Below are 25,662 nucleotides of genomic sequence, written 5' to 3'. Positions count from 1 at the left end.
AATTAGGGAACTTTCTTTTTTGATACTGCTGATAAGAAAGAAACAGAGAGAGAGAGAGAGAGAGAGAGAGAGAGAGAGAATGTGTGTGTGTAGAGTGAAAGTGACTAAAAATGTCGACGCGCACAGTGCAGGCTAATGCGCGATGTTATGTTCGCGCGCACGGGAGAAAAATAAGAAATATCGTTACGCGGCGGAAAAACGCTTGCAAAATGTACGACGAGTAGCGTAATTTACGCGAGCGTAAAGCTCGTTTGTTCGTTATTTCCGTAAATTTCCGGCAGAGCCGCAGGGGCCGGCGATAACAAAAGCTCTCGCGAGGGTGCTTTAATCGCGCGCTGGTTTATCCCGTAACGGCGGAAACGCGAGCGAGCTGCTATTCGATGGAAATGGCCCGGGGATCCCATTCACGACGCGTTTTCTTTGAGGGCGAGACACGGTTCCGTACAAGACGAGAACGTGCTGGCGAAATACGCGGAGGACTTAACTCCGTCGTCCCGACGGATAATATATAGAGCGTATGGCATGAAACTCCACCGCGGACTACGTGGCGTATACTTTTTACAAATCCGTCGATTTATCACGATCCTCGAAAGCGAAACGTACGCTGCTTTTCCGACAGGACGCGCGCGAGCCGTCGTTTCTCCTTTTTTTCTTTTTTTTTCCACGGCCGAACGGAGTCGAACTTCGTAACCATATTTTACGAGTCTCAAGTTAAATCGATGTAACACGATTTCTTGCTTTCTTTGGCGAAAACGTCGGTGTGGTCGGGACCCTTGAACTCTGAGCCCTTTACTCTCGGCGTGTCGAAAGACGCTTGTTCAATTGGAGATTTATTGGACTCTGCCTTTTTTTAATGGATTATTCGTGAGAAAAGGATGCTAACGGTGTCGTGGAAGAATCTTATAATTAATTTCAGTGTGCTAAGGAGAGTAATCTTTTTCTATTCTGTGTAAAAGATGTCACATATATTATAGTTTTAAGAGATGACACGATGAAATATTTCGAGCTGCATTACGGGGAGTCGGTTGTGCCGAGCGAATAATGGAGTGGGAGCGCGAAGTATTGTTTACGTGCGCCACGCGCGGATAACGAAACAATCGCACTTCTTGGAAGAATCGTCTGACCATCTCGCCGAGTTTTATGTCCTCGTGTATATCTGCCATCTTAAGATTCTAAGAAAATTCTGAGAAGCTTTCGACTTTGTTTTCACATTATCGTTTATTAAATTTGTCAATATCGCGACTGCGTCTCCAAGAATTAAAAAAAAATCCAAGAAGTTTCTAAATTGATTTACAAAAATTCAACTTTCTTTTCTTAAAGTACAAACATTCTAAGTGCAATCCTGTATTAAATATCGTAAGATATTCTGATTTTCTTCGCGAGAAACAAAGACTCTGCGTTTAATGATACCGATTTTCTTCTTTAAGAAAGAAAAAGACTCTTTAAGAGAGAAAGGCGGTGAAAGAGAAAAATCGATTCCGATTTGCTCGAGGCGTCGTTGGTTTAATTTTTCTACCCACCTCCCGTCGTGTCTACGAGTGAAGACCGTGACGATAGTCGTACAGGGTGGATATATCAGATTCTACATAGCGTAGCACGCGCTGCAACTTCTACGACTTAGATATTCTCACGAAATAGTAAATCAAGTCGGAGTGCGGGATATAACTCGCGATATCACGCTAGCTACGCTTTAATGTAATATTCTGCTTCTCGCGGTATTAACATATACGGTTTTGCGGGAACGCAGAATGGAAAACGTAGTTGTGCTAGTTTGCTCGGTGCGCGAATCTCCGTGAAACTTGAATTTAATCGTACAGCTTATTCAAAAATTCGATATTCCCCGTAATGCTCGTAAAACAAACTAATATCGCTCGCAGCTTATAACCGGGCTTAACTGAGCTCAGTAAAGCTTCATGCGACGCAGATATCGTGAAATTAGCGATTCTCCTTCCCACCGATTTCGGGATATCCCGCCGAGCGCAATCGAGCGCGGTTCCTTATCGATAATATCCGGCGGGACTGTACATTAATCTTTGCCGATAATATTGTTTTCGCGCACAGTTTGCGGTCCCTGTTTTCACCACCTTGCCGATAACCCGACCCTCGTCGTCATCGTATCCGCTCGCCAACAGCGCGCCGCTTACACGAGAGTTATTCTAGTCGCTTTCTCTCATCTTCGCGTGTCAGGATTCGAGCGGGATGGCGTTGGGACGAGGGCTAGGGGAGAGATAGATGGGTTAAACCCATTCATTTGTGACGTAGATTAATATCTCTTTCGGCTATGAAATTTCACACGATGGAATCATGCGGCACAATGGGGCGCATGGACGACAATGTAACGTGCCGGGGCGCGCGTAATCTTAGCCACGTATTCTCGATTGGCTGAAAGATAAAACGATTGCCCGGACGCGGTCACGTCGTCCTCATTCTCATCGTCATCCCTCGTGTCGTTGTCGTCGTTCGCAAAGCATTTCCTTGTCGAGGTGGCATTAAGACCGAACGTCGCAAACGGAATTGCAACGGAGTCGTTCCTGCAGTCGACGGGGGTATTATTACGCAATTCGGTTTCGAGCGAAATTAATCCCCACCGGAGGGGATGCTGCGAGGGAAAGAGAGCCGAGGTCTATCTCTCTCTTCCCTCGCTGCGGATCAATTAAGAAGCGTCGCAACTGAAGAGGCTGCAACGAGAATTTCGCAGACGCCTCGCGCGGACTTTGTTGCTGTATCACGGCGGATGATGGTGGTCTTGTCGCTTTGCATGCGAGTAACGGTGCGAAAACACTTAACCAATTGTACAGCAGTGTAGAAACGTGAAGCGCCTGCAAGTGGCTAATGCGCCGGTATGCCGACGCGTTAATTACGGACGGTGAGATTTAATAAGGTGATTGTGCCGAAACGTCGAGTGCAAACTGACACACGATATACAATTATGAAACAACAACCCAGTGAGAGTAACAGCTTAACGATTAATTAATAAATAATTAGGTTTCTGACTACTTCTCAAAGATTAGTTGGATGTTCATTTCTCTCTGTGTACCTGAGTATCTTTAGATAGAGATTACGTTTTCCGATCTTACCTTCAGCGTTTCGCGCGACTATAACTTTCAGATTTAGCTTCCTCCTCGACGCGCGAGATAACCAGGATAAAACTTCGCCACCTTCGCAAAAACAAACGGCCTGCCGATGCCGTCCGTGATTGTGCCCCAGTTTCGGCCTTCGTCCCTTCCCCCTTTGTCGCACTGGCCCCCTTGCCTTGGTTAATCGCGATTTCCGATCGCATTTTGTTTCGCCGAAAACGACGTGTGCCTACCGACCGACTAAAGTTCGCCAAGTTTGATAGGTTTTCGCCCTCGCGCGTTGCACGAAAGCGGCATTCGGCAGAGCATTTTAATAAAACGCGATCAACGTTCGCTCGGGAGCCGCCCGGGCTTTTATAACTGGGTCGACTTTTCACAACGTTCGATAACTGCTACAGAGCGGCACAGAGAACTGAGTGAAGTTCCCGCACGACGTTTATTACAACCGCCGGATACGAAAACGAGTACGGGCGGGATTTAATGGAAGAGCTCGGTGCGAACGCAGTTTTCTAATTTCGCCCACACGCACTCTCTTCCTCGTTAGGCATCCTTAACTTGCGGATTCCAAACTTCATTTTACGCGTAACACGTAACGCTCTGACTAATACCCAGTAGTTCTAGGCGAAAAATTAATCCTCAAATTTATTATATCCTGAAATTGAATGAAAATTTTATATTATATTATGATATGAAATTTTATATCATATCATGATATAGAATTGTACTGCAACTGTATCAAGTTTGATATTTCAGTATTTTATGCTCAATTACATTTTGAAATTGCAGAATTGTACGATATGGTATTAAATCAAGTATTAAATATTATATCATGCTGTATTCTATTTTAGCGTTAATAATAGCGTTAATAAAATATTATATAAAATCCCACGTATACGTACACGCGCTTTGAAACGCACGAAAAATGTCAAACAGGAAAACTAATCTTTGTTTAAAATAAATAATATCAATAATATCAAGAGAAACTCTTTTTTATCGCCATTAAATATTTCCGATTACGAGGAACTTTATTATTTCACTTATCCTTCAATATACTCGTATCGATGTAATCGTTTAACGACGTAATAATTTTTTACGCAAACGGGAGGCGTACAACATGCAATTACACTTCGTGTAAAATGCAAACGCGGCGGAGCCGGTACAAACTACAAAGATGCGTGCGAACTTTAATGTCGCGTCGCGTTGGTGCAAAATTTCCTATCGCGTCTCTCGACCGGGCGTAATTTAACTTTGTGTTTAACGTACGAAACGATACAAAGAGTGTCGCCATTCATTCGGAAAGTTCGTGTCAAGAGGTTTCGCACGAGACGGATAACACAATGGTCGTTGCTTCGGGTTTGTTCTCGCCTGCTCGAAAGTCATCGTTGTGTATCGTTCGTTACCGGGTTCCGAAGCCTTCGCAACAGCGTTCCGCGTTTCGCGATCTGCAGTCGAAAGCTCTATACCGTCGACTAATTGGAAGCAAGCAAGCCTCCACTCGATACAATATCCGTCGATGCAATTGACGTGCGCTTTGATGCATTGTCATGTTACGGGCTGGGAAATAAACGAAATTGCCAGATACAAATGCGCGCGTTATGCGTGATGCGGCTGATCGCGCTGCTTTTTTCTCCTCCTTTGTTTCATTGAAATCTTTATTAGCCGTTTCCGCTCTCGCGACGCCGATCGATCGGACGCCGTAATGCGTTACGGTTCTTTTCTATTACTCGCGCGGTACTCATCGCGCTGCGTGCACGCGCCCTCAACGCAACGCGTATTTTAATATTTCGATATTTCCGCCGAATCCATCCTCGTTATTCTCATGTGTCAATTATTCGTCCTGTATTTGCATTCGCCGATGATGCATGCGCCGCGCGCGTGCATCGATCCATTTTTCTAAATTTCCCGCATCAGCTATCCGTAATGTCAGTTTTTGCTCTGACGTGCGCCTCGTGCCGAAATTATTTTTCATTTCACCGCGCGAGCTTTCAGCCCTGCATTATTTGCGTGGGTTTTATGTAAAAGCGACTAATCGCCGATTTTAATCTCGCGTCAAAATTATTTCGCTGCGGAATCGACCCTGTGGAAAAATAATATAAAAAATAATACTAATAAAACCGCGCTTCAACCGTAAACTCAAGTCCGAGGTATTTTGCGGGAAGCATGATAGCCCAGAAAATGATGATACTTGTGGTAATGCCATCAGGACAAGCGCAGTGAATCGTGTAATAATGCTAATAATAATTATTCGCAGCGTACGTTATCTCGGCTTAAGCATTCGGGAAATTCCGCGAAATCTATCACTGGTGTAATTTGCGAGGCTCGTGATGCATGATATTCGCGGCGGCAATCCGTAAACGCGGCACGCTGCTGGCAACGATAATAATTAAATCTCGTATGCGTGGCAATGCGGAATGTAGCGTTTCATGACGACCTTGGGGTCACCGCGAGATCGTAACGGGATAGATTTGCACGTGATACGCGCTGCTGCTGCGGTACCGGTATCTGGACGAATTCCTCCGCTTCTATGATTAGCGTGCAATCGGCCCGTGAATTTGTAATAAACCCAACGCGCGTATAATGCCAGCTGAACGCCACGGTTGACGTTAATTCGCGCTTCGACGACTTTTATCGATGGTCCGTGTTAAAACGTTTCGTTATCAAACGCAGTAGGAGGATAATGCAGATTCAGGCTCCTGGCTAACGTTGATCATGGCCGCTGAATCGCGCGTTTTATCGCGACTCGCCGCCATCATTCTCTGTGGACTTACCGATTAAATAATTATCTACATCTCTCTTGACAAAATATACCCTGATAAAATAATTATCCGAGTCTATATTTTCGCTGACGTCTGGTGTCCGTTTGCTGCGGATGCAATGTATACTATAGTATCGGCAATTTCTGGCTTTTCGGTACGGATCAGTAATGGCTTATAGATTCGCAAACGCGGCCAATTACGACAGGAATCATTTCATGCTTTACTCATCAAATGGCAGGATTGGCAAATTATTATCAAAGCTTTATCGATGTTATGAATATATATTAATTTACTTATATTGACACGAATGATATCAAACGTCAAAATTATGTACCGAGTTTTCATGAAATGACATTATGACGAAACTACGTGTGTAATAGAAGGAAATCAGAAACAAAATTTGGATACACACGGGAAATAAATGTAATTACTATCCGAATGTAAATATAAGTTAAATATTGTAGATTTTAGAATATGCAGAGAGCATGCATACACGCAAATAAAATGAACCGCCGAAAGCCCACGAAGGTGAGATTCGCGAGTGCCGACCATAGACCGCAGTCGAGTGAGCAGTGATTGCGGTAACTCGGCCGGAGACTCGATTAAAAGTCGCAAGCTCGCGAGCGTCGAAATGAGCTCGCAAATGAGTGCGCGGCCGTTATCCCGGGAAAGACTTTTCCGGGTAGGCAAAAAGAACGGAATTAAGTTTTACACCCTCGAGCCGCTGTAGTCGCACGGCTTGCACTCGTGTGGTCACGCGATCCAACTACTGCAATTTTCTGCATCTGTCGCGAGCGAGCCCGACGAACTTCGTCCTGGTTTGCGGTTAGATAGACAGGGAAGAGAGAGAGAAAGAAAGAGAGGGAAAGAGAAGGAGTCGTGGAAACCGGGTCGGGTCATTTTCCGATTCACGATTCCCCTCGAGAACAGATAGGCGCGTTACTCGTCGTGGAAAATGAAAGTCGCACGCCAGCCAAGGCGGTAGTGGTCGATGCGCGAATTGCGCGATGCGAGCCGTCGATAGCGGCTATCGAATACACCCCCGAAGCTTTCGTGCGGCGCCCTACCGATCCCTTCTTCTCCTCCTTATCTCCGCGCTGCATCTTATTCTAATTGAAACGTCACGCAATCGAATTCTACGAAGATAGCCGCTCTTGAAAGTCGTCGTCTGTAACGCGCCACGTAATTAGCCCTCGTCTTTCGCCGGAATTTTATCTCCGGAGAAAAGATTACCTAGATTTTTTCTTTTTTTTCTCTCTCTCTCTCTTTTCCTGAACGATATCGTTTCGAGAAGTATAAAGCACCCAGTCTCGTGACGTGAATAAAGTGAACATTAGGACGGTATAATCGTTGCATCGCGAACAGGACGATTTCATACTATATATATCCAAAAAGGCGAATAAACTCATGGCTCGAGAGGGTAATAAAGGTGGACTGACTGTCACACTCGTTTCCCCTGGCTCGCCGTTTCTCCTAACGATCTCTTATTCCGCCTAACTCCGGCCCCATTAAGATCCCACGTGGCAATAAGATTCGCCTCTTTTCGGTACTTTACTGCCGACTTTTTAGTGACTGCCTGTTCCCCCAGTCTCGTTACTGTAATATAATACGGCAGAAGTTGACGCAAATCAAAAACTGGGGGTCTAAAATCGTACCGTAAAGTGAATCCGTAAAGTGAAAGAAAGTTCAAGATGTGTTGCGATGTAATGCTACATTCATGTGCGTCGTGCGTAAATGCAGTATTATATCTTGAAATTATTATTCTCACTTGAAATATATTATTCGTTTGATTTTGTGTACTTTACATGAAAAATCATACTTGAACTTTTTCTTACTTTTTCCCCAACAAACAGAATATACAAATTTGGCTCGGTCTTAATTAAAAATTCTTATGACCTTTTAGACGGTGGGTATTAAGGAATAACTTAAAGGAGGAAGAGAAGAATAAAGAGTGAATGTTTCATGAATTATTTATAACCTTCTTCAGGCTGCCTGAAATTTGTTCAGCACGTGGCTCTCGGCTATGTGCTGCCGCTTCGTACCCCTCAATTATTGTCCTTCTTCTCCGATCCACAACTTATGCTGCTCAATCGATACGTATTATATATTGTCATCGCGTTGAACTCCCGCCACGAATAATGATATATTAATTATCGGGATGCAGCATGTGCGCGAGCTACGAACGCAATTATTACAGCAACGCCTCTCATATGCGGTTTTTCAACAAATTTTTAATATGTCCGCTTGTTAATTAGTAACCTCGTTCGCAAGCTCAAGTTTCACAGTTTGCATAATTATTCGTTCGCTTTGATGTGGTGCGTTGTGTGCTGCGCGACGTCGTCCATCCACCTTCCATCCATCTTCACTGTTGTTTCGCCGGGTATTGCTCGCGAAAATTTCGGGGCGCTTTCAATCCGCTTATCGACACGTTGTTCGCGATGTATCTTGCGAATGCCAATCAACGACTGGGATTTTTCTCTTTTTCCATCGTTTTTCTTTTACCGTTTGTCGTTGCAGCGCGGGAATGTATCCGAAGCTCACTGCAGCAATGTTAAAATCGCCAGCGAAATGCGATCAACGCGCGATTCCCAGCGCGCGACTGGCACAGTCAGTAATTCGAATCGATCGATGCCGCGCCGAGATTGCGATGTATTCCGAAGCCCTCCCTTTGAATATACAAAGCGTACAATTCTTCGGGCCCGGTATTGTTCCAGCGTGGTGTGTTGTCGCAGAGATTACTTTTGTGCTCTTTAACCCTCTCCGTTTTCCATGCCCAGTCGTGGTCCCCAATCGGCGTACGTGTTCCCCATTCGTTATATGGAAACCTGCAGTTTTAGTGTCGCTTGGCACTGGCACTGTCGCCCCCATAGCTCGCGGACGTGATTCGAATTTGGATCCGGTTACATAATAAACATTGCACTTTTCGCACTTGTGCTACAAAACAACTTTGGTTTATCGAGAAATAATCGTAGATGGATGAGGAAATTACGAATTTTTTGGTTTTATTACTTTCTTGCGTCGCTGATGCTCATGCGTTCATGATTTTTGTACCGCGAAATCGCGGTATAAATAATGTCGTTGCTAAGCACACATTTGTGAAGATTAGTACCTGGAATAAGGTAGTCATTCCAGATTCCCCGGAGAAGTTCATCGAGCACAATTTGGAGCCGTGGCGTTCATTAATAATGACGAGACGAAATCTCGTCGGGAGAGGGTCGGTGATACTTGTTTTTCTTGGTTTCCCTTTGTTTCGCCTCCACTCGAAAACCGTTTCATAATAACGCATAGCTTCGCGAAGATGGTGGAAATGTTGACTGGTACAATATTAGGGTCTGACAGTTCGTTGCAGAACTCGCCGGAGGTCGTCTTGCATTTGCGACTTCAGTATCCGGTAATTTATTACGTGACGCCATAAAACCCAGGCGCAACGTTAAATCTCGAAACTGCGCGAAATGGCGAAACTACGAAACGGAAGGTGTAATCCCCGTGCATTTCCAAATCCAGTCGCGAACAGTAGCGCAGTTTGCGCGCGAACGAGCGAACTTTATCAACGAACGGAAGTAAAAGTAGTTCTACAGTCTGACAATCTACGATCTGACTTAATCGCGATTTCGGATCTACCCGATCGGAGCCACGGTTAATCGATTAGCCGCTGATTAGACATTAATCGATAATCAATGCACGTCGCGCTCAAGCATCATTAATAATTAGCATTGTTTGTAGCATTTCATGAGCATTGTTTCGTGCGATCAATGTGTCATCGACGATCGGTTTGCGATCGTGTCATATGGTGCGATCTCTCTCTTCTCTCTCTCTCTCTTTCTCTCTCTCTCTCCCTGCATTCGAGGACGGTGAGATAACAATGGCCACAGAAACGAAGAATGATCGGCGAAGAAAATGGCGAGTGTCAAATTACTGCTTTTCCAAAGGGATCTTTTTACGATGCGTCATAAATCGCAGCCGGCGACGAAATCGTTTGTTACGTCGACCTGATTTATCCTTCGAAGGCTCGCTGAAAAGCTCGATCGCCTCAATCGTACTACCGATGACAGTCACTCGAAACTTGACTTGGACAAATCTGTGACGACACGATGCAACGTAAAAAATTCTTCGGCAGGTGTTTTATAATCTGTCACCGTGTACGACTGACGTTTCAATGCGCTGACATTGTGACGTTTGACGTTATCACTACGAGTGGTGCACATGGTATACGGATATCCGTCCATGGTCCGCGAGTGTGCAGAATTGCATCCCAAGACTCCCAAGTAATCCAGTTGGACAATAAAACTCGAATTAAGTCACACTTGGCCGATTAATTGGCGGTTCAGAAAATTTATGCCTTTCTTTGATTATATATACGTTTATTTTATTCTATATACGTTTTATTATATTTTATTATATTTTATTATGTATACGTGTACAAATAAAATATAATCTTAATATGTTGCGAGCGATTAGAAATGCAGTTGAATTTGTAATATACGTATAATCTATGTATGTAATCGATACTGCACTGTGTACAATCTGCATTAATAAGCTAGCGTAATTAATGAACTAATTTATCATAACTTTATTGCATACATTATCGAATTACGTCGCTCGGTGAATAAACAAACTAAATGATCGGTTTGTGAAACTCACGTTGCACGAGGAGCGCGCTTGTGAACGGCAGAGGAAAACATTATTTTTCACTATATTTTATTTGAAAGAGAAAAGAATTGGTTTTTACGACTGATTGAAGCGCCCTTAATCGCGTATTAAAACAAATTAAAACCGCGTATGTTCCCGGGGATATAGACGTAACGAAGTAAAGAAGTCGAAAATGGAACGTCCATAAAAATTCCATATACCACAAATCACAAAGAAATAAAGGACGAACAGTCACGCATACTGTGTTTAAACATTGCGTTGTAATCGGCGATCTGTTGTGAGCACATCGCTCTCACGCAATCTTTTCGGAGATGGAGAACCTGATATCTCGCCTATTCTTGTAACATTAAAAATAGTCACAGATGAATGCAAAAGACAAGGATAAAATAAGCGCGATAAGAAAAATTCTAAGGAAAGCGCAAAAATACAATTTTAGCCTCAAGAAAATCGATAAAAAACATACATATACACATATGCATAGTTAAATGATTCAGTCATACACCGTATGCGGTGGTTATCAAGATTAATACCGGCGTCATCGCGCAACTTTTGATTTTACAACGCTATATTATACGCCAAACATTAATGAGATATACGAGATATTAAATAGTTGTTAAACACGCTTCGTTACGATGAATTAAATCAACACGGTATCGGAACGAGCGCGTTACATACCGATATCAAAGGTTGTAATGAGATTTATAATTGTTTACGTCATGGGCGCGTCACGTAACGTTAATTTTTCGTTTATTCGCGCGTTTATACAATACACGCCGTTTGTTCTTCGGATTGCTCGCATCCAGGGACAATCGACGTGACGATCGGGCGAATAATGATGAGCGTGGATTAAACATTGCCATTAATAACTGCATAATTACAGGGGAAATGGCTGTCGACAGTGAAACTTGGACGGTGACTATTAACTGTAATGTTCGGTACGCGCGTAATCAAATATATTCGGTTTGTGTAAATACTCGGTTTTACCTACTAATCTTTCCTACAGCGTGATTACACGCGACAAGCGCATTCGTTAGTCTCTCGCTTAACCGCATTTAAAGTTTAAAAGCCGCTTGATTGAATCTAATAGTCGTCGCCAGCGAAATTTACGTAATTGAACAACCGTTGTTGATTAATTGGAACTTGCTTTTGTGTGTGTGTGTGTGTGTGTGTGTGTACGTGTGTGTACGTGTGTGTACATGCCGATTGTATGCAAAATCTTTTTTGCAGTTGCATACACGCACAAATTAGTTTACCACATTGACATAAGTGCGCACGTTATATGCACGCGTAATTACTTACTATTCATATTTGTTTCTCTATTTACATTAATGTTTCGCCGTCCAGCGCGGTAATAGCGACATAATGCAACATTCTCGTGAACAATTCATTGCCGTGATATTACGTAATATGCGACCCGATCAATATGTGTCCATTACGAGATATTATTAACACACCGCTGTGTAACGGCACTCATAAAGCGGTAATAATAGTCGGCGGCACTGGTAATAATAACAATAATATATTATTACACACAACGGTCCAAACGAGCTGTGCGGGTGTGCCTTTAGTTAAACGAGACGCAAAGCTCGCTTAGGGATTAGTTTCGGTTCCGCGAGTTTTCCGTTTACTTTCATTCGCGAAAACGCATTTTCGATGCACCTGTTTGTCTTACGAGGCTGCGTCGTGCCGGTCACACGCGATCATTACATTGATTGTCTATTTGCCTACGTAATGATCGTCTGACTATCATTCGCCGGGTGTTTCTGTATCTCGCGAATTGGCGATGGTCATACATAAACGTGAATATCAATGGTACTTGAGTTTTTAGTGTGTATTTATAGATCATACAGAGAGAATTAAGGTAGCTGGGGTATACCTTCGGACAATCGCAGGCAAACACGCGCGAATCGTATTTGCTCTCTTATCGAGTAAACAAGCCGTCGCAACCACCATGCAGCTATAACATCGCAATATGGATTTTCGCTCGTTTAATCAATCGAATTGCCGATCACTCCCGCGCCGACTTGCAACGTTGTAAATGAAAACAAAATATTAACATTCATAATGCACCAAGTATCGATAAATATTTTATGAGAATTTTACGAGGATATTACTTTATTTCGATGGATTATAATGTTTATCTTTTTGTCATGCAAATTTGCTATATTTATTTTAATTTAAATATAATCCCCTTTATTTATCATTTTGTTATGTCTTTTACAGAGTGAGTGTAGAATTTTTGTCAATATAGTTGTTTGTATCTTTCCGTTCCTGGGCCGAATTATCATACGAGGTAAGCGATAACAAAATTCCCATAAATCCAAGGGAGCACAGTTTTCTTAGCAAAAGTCAATCAAACGATAATAAATCTTGGGCGATTCGCATTTTCGAGTCGACAGTCGACCAGCAGCAATCCCGACTTTATTCGAATGAATGGCATACGCCCCGAGAGAAGAAAAACTCGTTATTTTCTGCTTCTCTCGGCAGTATGGACGGATATTGCCGTCGTGTCTGTGGAGAGAATCTTTGAAATTCTGAATAAATAAGATAAACAAATCGTGCAACAGTAGCGCACGTCTACAGCTGACTCTGGAATAAAGAGAAAAGGAGACAAAAAATTAAGACTGCTTCTGTCGTGCCGCGTGCGCTGCATGACTTGGGTTGCAATCCGTCAGTATTTTTCTTTGGCTTCCGCCTCGCGGAAGGAAACAGAATTTTAATTACAAGATCGTCGAGATGATCGTTTTCCGTTCTTATTCCAGCTTCTTTGTTGCTTTCCTGTATTATGAGATATACGATAATGGAATATGATTTTTTAATATTTTCATAAAATGATATTTAAAGTCGCGAACAAGGATGAATCATTTTTAATTTCTGACTAAAATAATTAGTTGTTCGTAAATTGTTACTGCATCTCTTGCATTCTGATTCCGGATTTAAGCTGTAAATCATGTTTAAAATACAAAATAATTTTCCTGAAAATACTATTATAAAAAATATGAAATTTATTGTCTAAATCTTCAATAAACATAAATTAGCGAATAATTATTTATTACTGATTAAGAATGATGACAAAAGCTGATCAGTCAAATGAATGAACAATATAAATGTCAAATGAACAATATAAAAAAAACAACGTATCTCTAATAATATCATTTAATGAACATGTATTAGGACATCATTTAATTTCCATGTTGTTTTTTTATACGGAATACTCTTTGTCAAAACGCGTAGTACAGTGCTCGACGTTGATACGCTTTCGACGACATCTTTTATTCGAGAAGCTCTTTGAAGTCGTGTATATTCGATCTACTTGTCCGCAGATTGTGCATAGAGATCTCTTCTAACTCCTCTCGAACGCAATCTCAAGAACGCAACAAAGAAATCCGGAAATCTCAACTTTGTTCTTAGTATTTTCCGCGTTATCCGTTTCTACTGCATTAATTTTTTTCTAATACGTCTCATCGAAGACGTATTTTTCTGTCTATATATTATAACTTTTACATCACTTTAACAGACAACTTTTACACGTGATTTTACCATGGTGATGCGAGATCTTGGTCGAACCGAAGGAAAGTTTTTTCCGACCAAGTTTGACTTGGTGGTAAAGTACTAAAAAGATTTGCCACTATCCTTCATTAAGAATGAAAGACGTAAAAGTGACCCGCGTCGTTGAACGCGTTAACGAGATTCTGCGGGTCGTTGGCAGAAATCGAAGAAAAAAAATAGATCACGATAAATGTCAAGCTCGATTTTCAATAAAGAGGGATGGTGCACAGCTGGCGGTTTCAGTAAAATAAGAAGGCAATTAATTAAATGATTATTTAATTAAAATGATAAAATGATTATTTAATTAATTAATTATTAAAATTGAAATCTCTTATGAAATCTGTACACTGATATAATCGCAAGAACATATGATACGTACAATAATGTAACATGTTGAATTCGTTGTGAAAGTCTGTAGATAGTGATACGAACTTAATGCAATTTCGCATCTTTTATTATTAGTTTTATTATTAATTACAGTTACAAATCTAATAATTGTTTCAAATTGACAATTAGATAAAAATTGAATATTGTATGCTAGTCTATATCATTTATTAAATTATCAATAAATTTATTAACTTGTCATTTATCGGATTATCGAGGATATCGTATCGTCCTACATACGTTATTAGAAAAACGTCACCTATCCCTCCCGAGTCTTTTAGCTTTTGAGCGACATTCAGGCGTTCATTTTAAAGGGTCTCCCTATATTCATGCATATGGAGTTGACCCGAAAGTTATCTTACGTGACGAGAAACTTTGGTATTGTGGACTCGACTCGGAGTTACGTTGCTATGCCCGAAAGTTAACAGTTTATCGTCGAAATGGACGGAGCGCGACATCAAACACGTATACGTGGCGAGATATGAGTACATCGACGAGTACATGATTTATGTTTAATCCTCGCGTTTCCTTGGGATTTCGTGCGAATCTATGATCACCTTTATGCAAGGTTTATAACATTATACATCCGCGTTTTATGATTCCCCAGCTTCTTTTTTTTGCGTCGTAACGTCGTATGTCAGCCGGGTGTCTCAATATAAATATATCAAGATATAAAGATATCGCCATCATCGTAAAATGCTGTGCTATATATATCAGCACGAAAGTCTTCCCATAAATTTCACTAGAAATGTTTGCACCGTATAAGATTAATTAACCGTGATCTTTATTGGCCAAAAGATAAAAAAAGGTACGCGAGATACAATGTGCCACTGTATCCTTATATTGCATTCCTCACATAGCTCGTTTATATTTAGATATATTTATGAGAGAAATCATCTTCAAGAAAATCATCGATACACAATACATGCTATATACGCTATATACGCTATGTATATTTTTTTAAACCTCTGATAAAATGTTGCATGCACAGGTGTCCGCTGCAGTTTACGGCCTTTGGAGACATATAAAATTGATTTAGGTGTACACATACAGACACGCGGACATATAGAACATTGCTCGAGGGGAGAGGAAGTGGAACGCGGCGCGTTTCTTATCTGGAGCAGAATTTACTGTGGGACATGATGCAGTTACCGCGTAGTCTGACACATTCGCTGAAAATTCACTATTCTCATATTCACTTCTCTATTTTAGCCATACCGTACATTCAATGCCGAGTTTAATCCCGAGTCGGTGGTATGTGTGCGGGTGCACGAACAATGCAAACGATCATTCACTATTGTTTTGACTGTCGTTGTCCCATCGAACACACTTCACAAAAGACCGATCTCGTGTCATTTATAGGCGCGCGAATGGAACGCTCCTCCGTCACTCGCGCTTGTTAGGTATTAAAACTATTATGTCTCGCGGGCCATCGAGTGATTAATAATGGTTTTTAGCGCACAACGTAAAATGCCCGCGCTTCGTGCGAATTTAACCATTATCCGGCCATTGTCCCATTTTTAGGATGCAACTTTTGTGAAATATAAATGATGAGTAATGTGCTCACTTAAAGTTTCCAGGTTCTAATTTCCACACCAATTAAGGTCATTGATAAAAATATAAAATAGAGCTAAGCGGCAATTTTATAAGGAAGTTTTGTGATTATGGGCTTTAATGAGTTGATTGCTGATGGCTTTTGAATTGGCTTCCTTTAATCTGGTGCATTTACCTGCTCGAATATCCGACAATCTATTGTGAAATAAAACGGAATGGATTTCAGTTTACGCGTTTCTCACTTTGTAACCGACACTTGGGTAGTATACCCTATACATGTATATCACGGTCAAATCGTATTTAGCCCTTACGCCACTTACGTGCGACTATATATATTTATTTGACGATCCCGGTATCCTGTTTCTTTTTCATCTCCGCCGCAAATTGGATATCGATCGAGCATCGATAGAACGTCCTGGTTTTCACGCGCGTGTGCGCACGCGTATCACGCTCATAGATATTTTGGTAGCCCCCGAAGATTCGCTAAGCTGCTTATCGAATTTCGGGTCATCCTCAGATAAAAGCAAGCTAAAGTTGCAATGTCAACAAATTCAAAGAATATACGCATTCCTTACCGTACCGTAAACCCGGGCTAACTACGTACGATCGACTACGAGGAGCCAAAGGAAAACCCCAGTCGCGACTGACATTTCTTGTATATTATCTCTACTTCCGATCGAGCGACGTAAAATAGCAAAGAAAAATGGCTGTCTATATCTATATCCTCGTGTGTATTCGTTGCTGGGACACGTCGACGTCTCGAACGGTGCAAATCCGCACCGAGAGCGCAGAAATTCGATTTCTGTCATAATGCAGGTTTTCCGCTCCGCGACTCTTGTTTCATTCTTTACTTTCTGTTTACTTCATCGAATTCTGTATCGGTCAGTCGATTCATCTTTCTACTATAAAAACCTCGTGGCGAAGGCGACAGCAAACTCTTTTTCCTGAATCATAGAAGTCACGACGTATATTTTTACGTTCCGAAAATATACATAATAGACAAACTCGAGATCGATGCCTCAACCGGATCTCGTGACAGCGTCATTTTTTCTAGCAACAATCGAACTGTCCGACAACAAAAAATTCGCATGTTATACAGCCCATCTCGTTGGAGGGTATATCCGTGTATTTCGCCAATGTCATCGTCATGTAGGGCTCGACGTCACAGTTTTATTCCCCGGGAGTGACTTTCGAGATGGCAAAGCTCTCCAGTGGATATAGCTATATCGATGGCTATATCCAACGAGGATTTTATTCTCGCGGGAGCGAGTCAACAAATCGAGTTATGTGAAACCCACCGTGTTTGATAGAACGTTGTAACATATTTTAACAAGTAAATCTTTTTAGGCATTTTAAACAAGCGCGTGTCACGCAAGGTCTTTGTCACGAAAGTAGAATAGCACGCATAGAAATGAAGACGGTGTTTCTACGTAAATAGAAAAGTTGTACAAGGTAGGAACCGGATTATTGTACATAAAGGGATCTATACGAAGAGAATCTATACGAGCTTAGTGTTCACGAGACCGAAAAGTGGTTTTCGCGACTTGCGCCTCATGTGATTCTCCTCGCGGCTCTTCCATTTTACGTATCCACGAGCGCCGCGAGCGTAGATTATCCGATTTTCTCTATAATGCGATTCCACCTGTCTTCCTTGACTTTTCGCACCGTCGCGAATCTATCGCAGGTGCTTGATGTATGAAGAGGGACCTTTCGAATCCGTTTGGGTAACTTCCGTGCGCGATACACGCCGAGATTCTCTCACCTCTTTCGAGGACTCCTTCGGGGCGCCATTCCATGGGTCTGCGGCAGAACATTTCCATCGATCTTGCGTGAGAAAGGGTGCCGTTGATAAATGAAATTCGGTAGCCGCCATTCAGCCGGTAGGCTCGGATCCTTCTTAATATTGGGGTGGATGTAGGGATAAGAACGCGTTCTGTATCCGTGCTCTGTCTTGTCTGAGGTTTAAATGGACGTCGCGGATCGATTATCGTCTTTATAGCTTTTACACATTTCCTTCCTTTAGGTAGTGTTCGCCCGGCTTACAATTAATCATTAGGCGAGAGGGGATAGTAATCTCGTAAGTTTCGACATCTATCAACACAAGTTTCGCGGACAAATTTCGATGTTTCCAATGAAAACTATTGCAGCGTTATGAAATTATAATTTTTTTCAAAAAAATCGTCTGCAAGTCCTTCGGGTTTGGTAGTAAAGAGTCACAAGGTATAAAATATAAATAATAAGTTTTTATTATTAGAATATTCATGGACTTCGGGATCATATCGCAGATAAAACTGAAATTGCCAACGAAAATTGTCATGTAAAATATTATAAAATAAATTTTAAAAAATATTGATAAAATAAAGTAAAATCCCAGAGTCATAAATCAAAATTAAATTGCAGTACTTTTCATCTGTACAAATTTAACGATAAGACAAATGACTCGAGTTTTGTAGGATTAAAACATCTGCGAAAAATTTTCTTTAGGCAACGCGATATACTTGGCGTTCCCTTGTGCTTTTATTCGTTCCTAAAAGTAACGTTCACTGCGCAATGTGCATTCTATTTCTCTCTGCAAATTGCGTTACTCCACGAGACTTCGCGGTTGTGTGTCTGCTTCATTCGACAGTTGTATATCACTTGTCTGGCATGTAGTGGCTGTTCGCATTGTTCAGAGTCTTGGAAATTTTGCCGCAAACCACTCGCGCATTTGCTATTCCACTCTTACTAATATGCACGATGGAAACTAATAATGATATTGCAAATTTCGTTTAATTCCCCACGCGTTTTATCCGCATCGAGAGTAGAAGACCTTGTGATGACGATCAATTCGAAGATACAATGAAAAATATTTAATGAGCGGAGAAATTTACAAACGACAATATTCTTGGAACTGTAAGGATTTGTTGAAGCATTATTAATGTATAAAGGAGGAATCTTGAAAGGGAGAACTCACTGCTTATCCATTTTGTATCGGTATATCATCTTATCACTCGATCTTTCTCGTACTCGAAACTTGGAAATAGCTTCATGTTACTTAATCAGATACTGTACTAACAAACTTTCTCAATATGACGATCTCTGCAGTGATACGAATTCTCGACGTAGTGAGACGATGTGCAGAAATATTAGCAATGAAACGTCCATGCTTGTGTCCCCATGGACACAGGCATGGACCCGGCGACACATTACAGAGCCACAGATTGCTTTCGGGAGCTTTCGTCGTATTTGTACAATCCCGTAACTTGCGCGATGTCACTCGTCGTAATACAATGGATCTTGAATGTCAATTAAACCCGGTGGAAGTAATCTCCCGAGGGAGCACTGACTATGCGCTTTTGTTTGAACTGAGCAACGATACCGTAACGTTATCTTTGTAGTCGATGTGCTGCAGCGGGATTGAAACAGAGAACACCGTCGATATAGAGTAACGTTACTGGCGCACAAGTACAAAAGGAATCGTGCGTCGAGGAAAGACGATAGTCGACTTAGTTGGAGAAATCGGGAGAAAGTTATTTTTACGTTATTTTCTTTTGGGATTCTTTTTAAGTTTTGCAATCTTCTTTTACATACGAGACTTTCCGTACACATCGAGGCCGCAACCTCTCGTGATCTAGCTCGAAACTTGTTGCGAGGAAATCGCGCTTTTACCATATTTTATACCTCGACATGTGAGACATGTTCTGGAAAGCCGTTACCTGACTGTCCATTTCGCGAAAGTTCGTTTGAGATTGTTGCTCGCGTTCCCGCGCAGTGCGATATATTAAGGTTGTTTAATTTTCCGCTCTATGCGACGTCGTAATTACACGTTTCATCAGATTTTCCACGGAATACGCGTGCTCCCCTAAGAATACATCGCAAGAGACGCGCGACAGATCTGGAACAGCGGTGTAATCCTCGAATGTGGCAAAATGCATTTTCTGGGAGCAACAGCGAGGTATAAAGATTTCAGCCTGCAATGTATATATGGGTTGCCCACGGTGATAGCGTTCATCTCTTTTGCGTTGGTTTCGCAAAATCAATTCGCCCGCATCCGCGACTCACCTATCTCCGTATCCACGACACTCCTTTTTCTATCCTTTCCTCCTTATCCTCCGTCTCCGCATTTTTGCCATGACTGCATACCGGGTGTCCCGGGAAGAAATGCGAGAGCTTTTTCATAATTGCCGGATAAAATCGCGTAGTACTTGACGCGTTGAACGTCCAGGAACTAATACTGGCTGATATAAATACCAGTGAATTAAAACATGGATTACCTTGGAAATTAAATAATTAGCGTTCGCATTAACTTTTCCGTTCCAGAGTAATGTTTAACAAACGAATATAACAGAAGCGTTTCCTATCTGGTAGAAATAATTTGCTAGTGCACGCTGGAGCAAATCTCGAATGATGAATGTCCGTATCAACGCAGGTGTGATTGCGATGAATATCGAACGATTCAATATTGATACTGCTACGAATCTTATTTGCATTCCATTGCCAGGCTCAAATGGCATGGCAATTTATATGCATCCAACGGAACGATTAATATAATCATTTACCCTCATTTATCGATAGTGGCTCATCGAGATGCCCGCGTCTCGCTAAACTCGCTTCTAATTCTAGGAATTGGATCTTCCTGGACTCTTCTCGTGACACGTTAACCGGAATCAGTTACAGTATCCAACCAAGGCAGGATATTTTTATCTCTTCCCGGGACACCCTGTGCATCTCGATATCGAGTCGCTCGTTCGCTCGCGGGTGCGGCTTATCGAGCAAGGCGTTTCCTTGCTCTAATATAGATTCTTCGAAATCCTGTGCTTCGTGGAGCGCTTGAGAATGACCGACTTCAAAACCCATCCGAGTACATACATACACACATACATACACGTGCCGGCATGTATCTCGATCAGACACGACGAAACTTCGGCTCGATATAAACGCGGATAAACGACTGATTCGTCGAGTAGACTTTCCCTTCATGGCGAATTCGAATCCGCGCGATGAAAGCGACAAGAAGAAACGAGCCTATCTTTCCTCCCCGAGAGATTCTTGGCAAAAAGCCTCTTACGCGCGTTTCTATCGCCGAGTTCTTTACTGCCGTTGATATCCCGCCTAAGAAGGGACCAGCTAATAAAAACAATTTAACCTAGAGACGGAGCGCGGGACGAAGCGATCCCTCTATTTCTTTCGCGCGTTTAACAGCAGAGCCGAGCAATTTCGTTTCCGTAGGAGCGAAACGCGCGCGTGGGTCGGCGTGGGTTACGTGTAAGACAAGCCAGCAATCGTCTTGATAGTCGCCTGCGCGATAGTTTCTCAGTCGGAAGTGAAGGACCGATGTAGGAAGCTTTATCGTGACACTAGGTAGACAAGCTAGTCTGGATCCCTAGACTCGTGCTACCGGCGGCTTTGCATTTGCAACGCGCTCGTATGTACGAGGATCACGAGGGGCTATTCCTCAAGGAGAATTTCCTCAAGAACCACGGTGAGGAATTTGAAGAGAACAACCACTTTATTAGCTTGTTCTCCATTACTGACGAACGCATTAATGCAGTCGCGTATTTATTCGCAACGCATAAATGCTTCGTCATCGCATGACAGCTTTTTGATTAGCTTTTTTAGTGTCAATATAGATTGAGATAGACGCAAATTAATCTGAAATAACTATATTCAAACGTCAGATTATATCTAAGGTAGATTGAGGTTTCGCTCAAACGATAATGAAGACGGAGATTAAGATTGACATTAATTCGTAATCGAGTTTCCGTCGAGTCTGCGAGCGAGATCTGATTGAGAAACAATTTCGCATCTTTTTGATATTATTCGCGCAACATCGCGAGCTGTTCGTGGCATCCCGCTTTTTATGGAAATGCAACTTAGTATACAGTGTGATTCAAATCACCCGTACAGCCCTTTTATTTCGGAAATAGAACATTTTAGAGAAAAATGTTTCAGACAAAAGTTGTATGGCTTCGAGGGGGACATAAGATGGTATCATTGGTTTGACCTTGAAGAGTTACTTGATGGTCACATGAAGGTCATATTCAATTTCTTAAATAGAACCTACTATTTCTCATTACATATTCTTGTAGCTTATCTCGAGAGCTTTCCAAAACACTATAATAAAATATTTTTTCATTGAGTACTTTTCGAGTTATGAAGCTCCAAAGCAGTACTTTGCAGTACTTTGACATAAAGTACAAAATATGTTGTATATTGTTATGTCATGGTGTCAAGTAAATTCTTAGGTATTATTTTAAGGTCAAATTACCTTTTCACTCAAATCTCTGTAGTTATGCATGTTTAAAAACATTCGGATCATCCTACTTTTAGCGCTATCCAGGAACAACGACGTGGACGTAGTAGAATTCTGTTCCCTTTGGGGTGTTGGTTTAACGTGAGTAATCCCCTTGCCTCTCACGTGGGTGCGTGCGTGCGTGCGTGCGTGTGTGTGTGTATGTGTGTGTGTCTGTATTCAAGTAAGGTAGTGTTCAAAGTGAGCACCATTCTTTTCAATGCAAACGTCTACTCTGTTTTGAAAAGAATTGGTTGCTCGAAGAATTTCATCGCTACTTAAAGATTGAATTGCTTCTGTTATTCTGTTAATCATGTCATTCCTTGTAGTTGGGCGATCACGGTATACTATGTCTTTTATCCTTCCCCATAAATAATAATCCAGGACAGTGAGGTCCGGTAATCGAGATGGAAAATCGATTGGACCATATTTGCCTATCCACTTATTGGGAAACATATTATTTATCACTGCACGAGCAACTCTGGATGTATGTGACGGGCATCCATCTTGTTGTTTCTGGATAGCGCTAAAAGTAGGATGATCCGAATGTTTTTAAACATGCATAACTACAGAGATTTGAGTGAAAAGGTAATTTGACCTTAAAATAATACCTAAGGATTTACTTGACACCATGACATAACAATATACAACATATTTTGTACTTTATGTCAAAGTACTGCAAAGTACTGCTTTGGAGCTTCATAACTCGAAAAGTACTCAATGAAAAAATATTTTATTATAGTGTTTTGGAAAGCTCTCGAGATAAGCTACAAGAATATGTAATGAGAAATAGTAGGTTCTATTTAAGAAATTGAATATGACCTTCATGTGACCATCAAGTAACTCTTCAAGATCAAACCAATGATACCATCTTATGTCCCCCTCGAAGCCATACAACTTTTGTCTGAAACATTTTTCTCTAAAATGTTCTATTTCCGAATTAAAAGGGCTGTACGGGTGGTCTGAATCACACTGTATATAAGGTATGTGTGTATAAGATGGTTTGTATGTATAAGATTAATGTTGATTTTTATATCAAAGGGTGGGAAAAGCAATTATTCGCACCGGATGCCGTACCAAATATAATCGCGCATTTTCGCCGGCATGTCCAATCGGGCTTTCGCGATCGGACGGCATAAAGTAACAGGTTACCACTGTGCCTCGTTATCGGCGCTGTTATCACGAACGGAGCGCATCACCATTCCTATCGCTATTCCTGAAAGTACATGGCGCCGATGTCGCTGACCTACCATTAGGCTGCCGGATTACCGAAATCCGTTCGTGAATTACATCGCGTATCTCCGTCCGCGAATCAATTCTCCTATTAACCTCGATTCGCCGGTGAGGGGCAATATTTACTGATCCAAAGTGACAGAATAAAATGCGGGAATAAAGAGCAGAGATTCAATTCTCCAATTCGGGGAGAGAATTGCGATTCGCGATGCCTTTCTGAAGCGACCGATTCAATCGAGAATTCGCGGGATGCATCGTAGTCGCGGGTTTTTGAATATCCGGCACAACGATGAACCACGTCGTCTGAGAGAGAGAAGCACGCTGCGGGATATATTGCTCCGATCCCCGCTGTGTATTCCCCGCGGTTTCATGCGCTCTATTTTCTTGGCTGCAACCAATCTCGTAGCCATACCACACCGCTTCTGCGCCAATTACATTACGATCCACCACAATTTTCCCAACAAATAGCGCGTCTCTATTGAACCGTTTTCACCCAATTATTTGGACAATCGACGCCGCTGAGAGGAATTTCTTCCATCTCGCGGGAGACTTTGCCGTAATCTCGGCTTTCTCGCCGAGTCTATATAATAAGAGTGCCGGATGAGAGCTCAGTTTAATTTCACTTAACGTAATCGCTTGTCGATGATATCTGCACCATACTGATTTTCTGTTATATAATTGGATGTGTAGTAATTATGATGCAATGCATTATATTTCCTTCTTCCATTCCGGATAATCCCTTTGATTGACGGGCACAAATGCTAATATCCGTGTGCGTGACATTACGGAAATCGATATGTGTGCATCAATGTATACTAATTACTTACACACACACACGAATGCAAGAACGGAGTGAGCGAAACCTCACATTAGTTTAGATGTGACGCGGCTGTCACGCATTCAATTCGGGGTCCGCAGGCTCTAATCCCGTTTTACAAACAAGAGCTACCCTTCCCTCAAATTACGCGCAGATTGTCCCGGACAGTTTTCCCTCGGGCATGTATATTGAGGGGAAAACTTGGGAAATTGACAGTCGTCTTAAAAATAAATTCACCGAGAAATGGTCAAGAAAGCCACGATTTTTCGACGGTGCGAATATATGCTGAATATCAGCGAAGGTCGGAGCGATTTGGAGCATGTTTAGACGCTAAGACACTGATTGATCGTTTCGTGTCAAATTCTAGTACATTTATGACCTTTCTCCGCTGCTATCACGGTTTTTTTTCTGCGTAGTTCCCCCGAAAATTAGAGCTTACGTGATTGCCAAATCAATTATCGTCGTGTTTCTCGGTACAATGTGCACAGTCACACCCCCGTCGAAAATCCATTTCGACAATTCTTCTTTCACTTGAAGGAATAATGACGCGTTTTATTCCTCTTTAGCTGGAAACAATTAATTTGAATCGACAAAAAATTAATTAATTAAATTTCAGTCATTCTTTAGAAATTTTTTATTTTATTGGAAAGTTAAAAATTTTTAGACGCAAAGCGCGTATAATCTTTAGATGGTATTTAATATTGAACAGAATATAATGCGATGTAACACGAGGCAACGTGCTATTTTCGTTGTATAAGCCCCATCGTTGTAGAAAGCGGCTTTTCATCCGTGGGCGTTGGCGGTAAAAATCGATCGTATTTTACACTTATGTCAATTTGCCTTCGCGCTTGTCATCGGTGTTATTTCACAACAAGAGACAGGCACGTCGCACAAAATATACTACCACGACTACGTCGTGCACTCGTGTTTGCTGTTCTCTCGCTATATAATATATATAAACCTCCATCGTTCTCTTTCTCCTTCCTTTCTGCCTTTCTGTAGATGCGACAATTTACGGCCACGTCAGATGCAATTTTCACGTGATAGTCGCAATGGTCTAATTGCTAATTAAATTTAAATCGCGATAATTTCCGCATGCCCGCGTGCCACCGCGCGATACAAAGAAACAGTACGATCGTTATTTTCGCATTTAGCTGTTTGCTGAACTTAGGAGCATCGCGTGCAATTTCTGGAGAAGTTATAAATGGAAGGTCGAGGTTTAAATCATTTCGGGTGTTTTGGATCTGCACTGTGCAACTAACTGGTCCGATTAAACCGCTGCTGGCTGTTTTCGCTCTCGCGTTTTATCTCTCGCCAGTGAATTTATGGAACCGCCATAATATATTTATAACTGAATATAGCTGAAGAGAT

General features: G+C 41.8%; 1 protein-coding gene and 1 long non-coding RNA gene across 5 annotated transcripts in view; both read right to left on the bottom strand.

The window, feature by feature from the left end:
• The window catches only part of LOC105280294 (5-hydroxytryptamine receptor 1), a 91,778-nt gene that overhangs the window by 14,450 nt on the left and 51,666 nt on the right, over positions 1-25,662 (bottom strand). The window lies entirely within an intron of this gene.
• On the bottom strand, positions 20,741-22,368 carry LOC113563190. The gene is made up of 2 exons (XR_003407351.1): positions 22,218-22,368; positions 20,741-22,063 (listed from the first exon to the last, which is right to left on the bottom strand). It is a non-coding gene; the product is annotated as an uncharacterized LOC113563190 (long non-coding RNA).

This window comes from Ooceraea biroi, chromosome 1, assembly GCF_003672135.1.
Source record: "Ooceraea biroi isolate clonal line C1 chromosome 1, Obir_v5.4, whole genome shotgun sequence".
In the NCBI taxonomy this organism is placed as follows: Eukaryota; Metazoa; Arthropoda; class Insecta; order Hymenoptera; family Formicidae; genus Ooceraea; species Ooceraea biroi.
The sequence above is the reverse complement of the archived record's forward strand: the minus strand, read 5'-3'. Positions and strand labels throughout refer to the sequence as shown.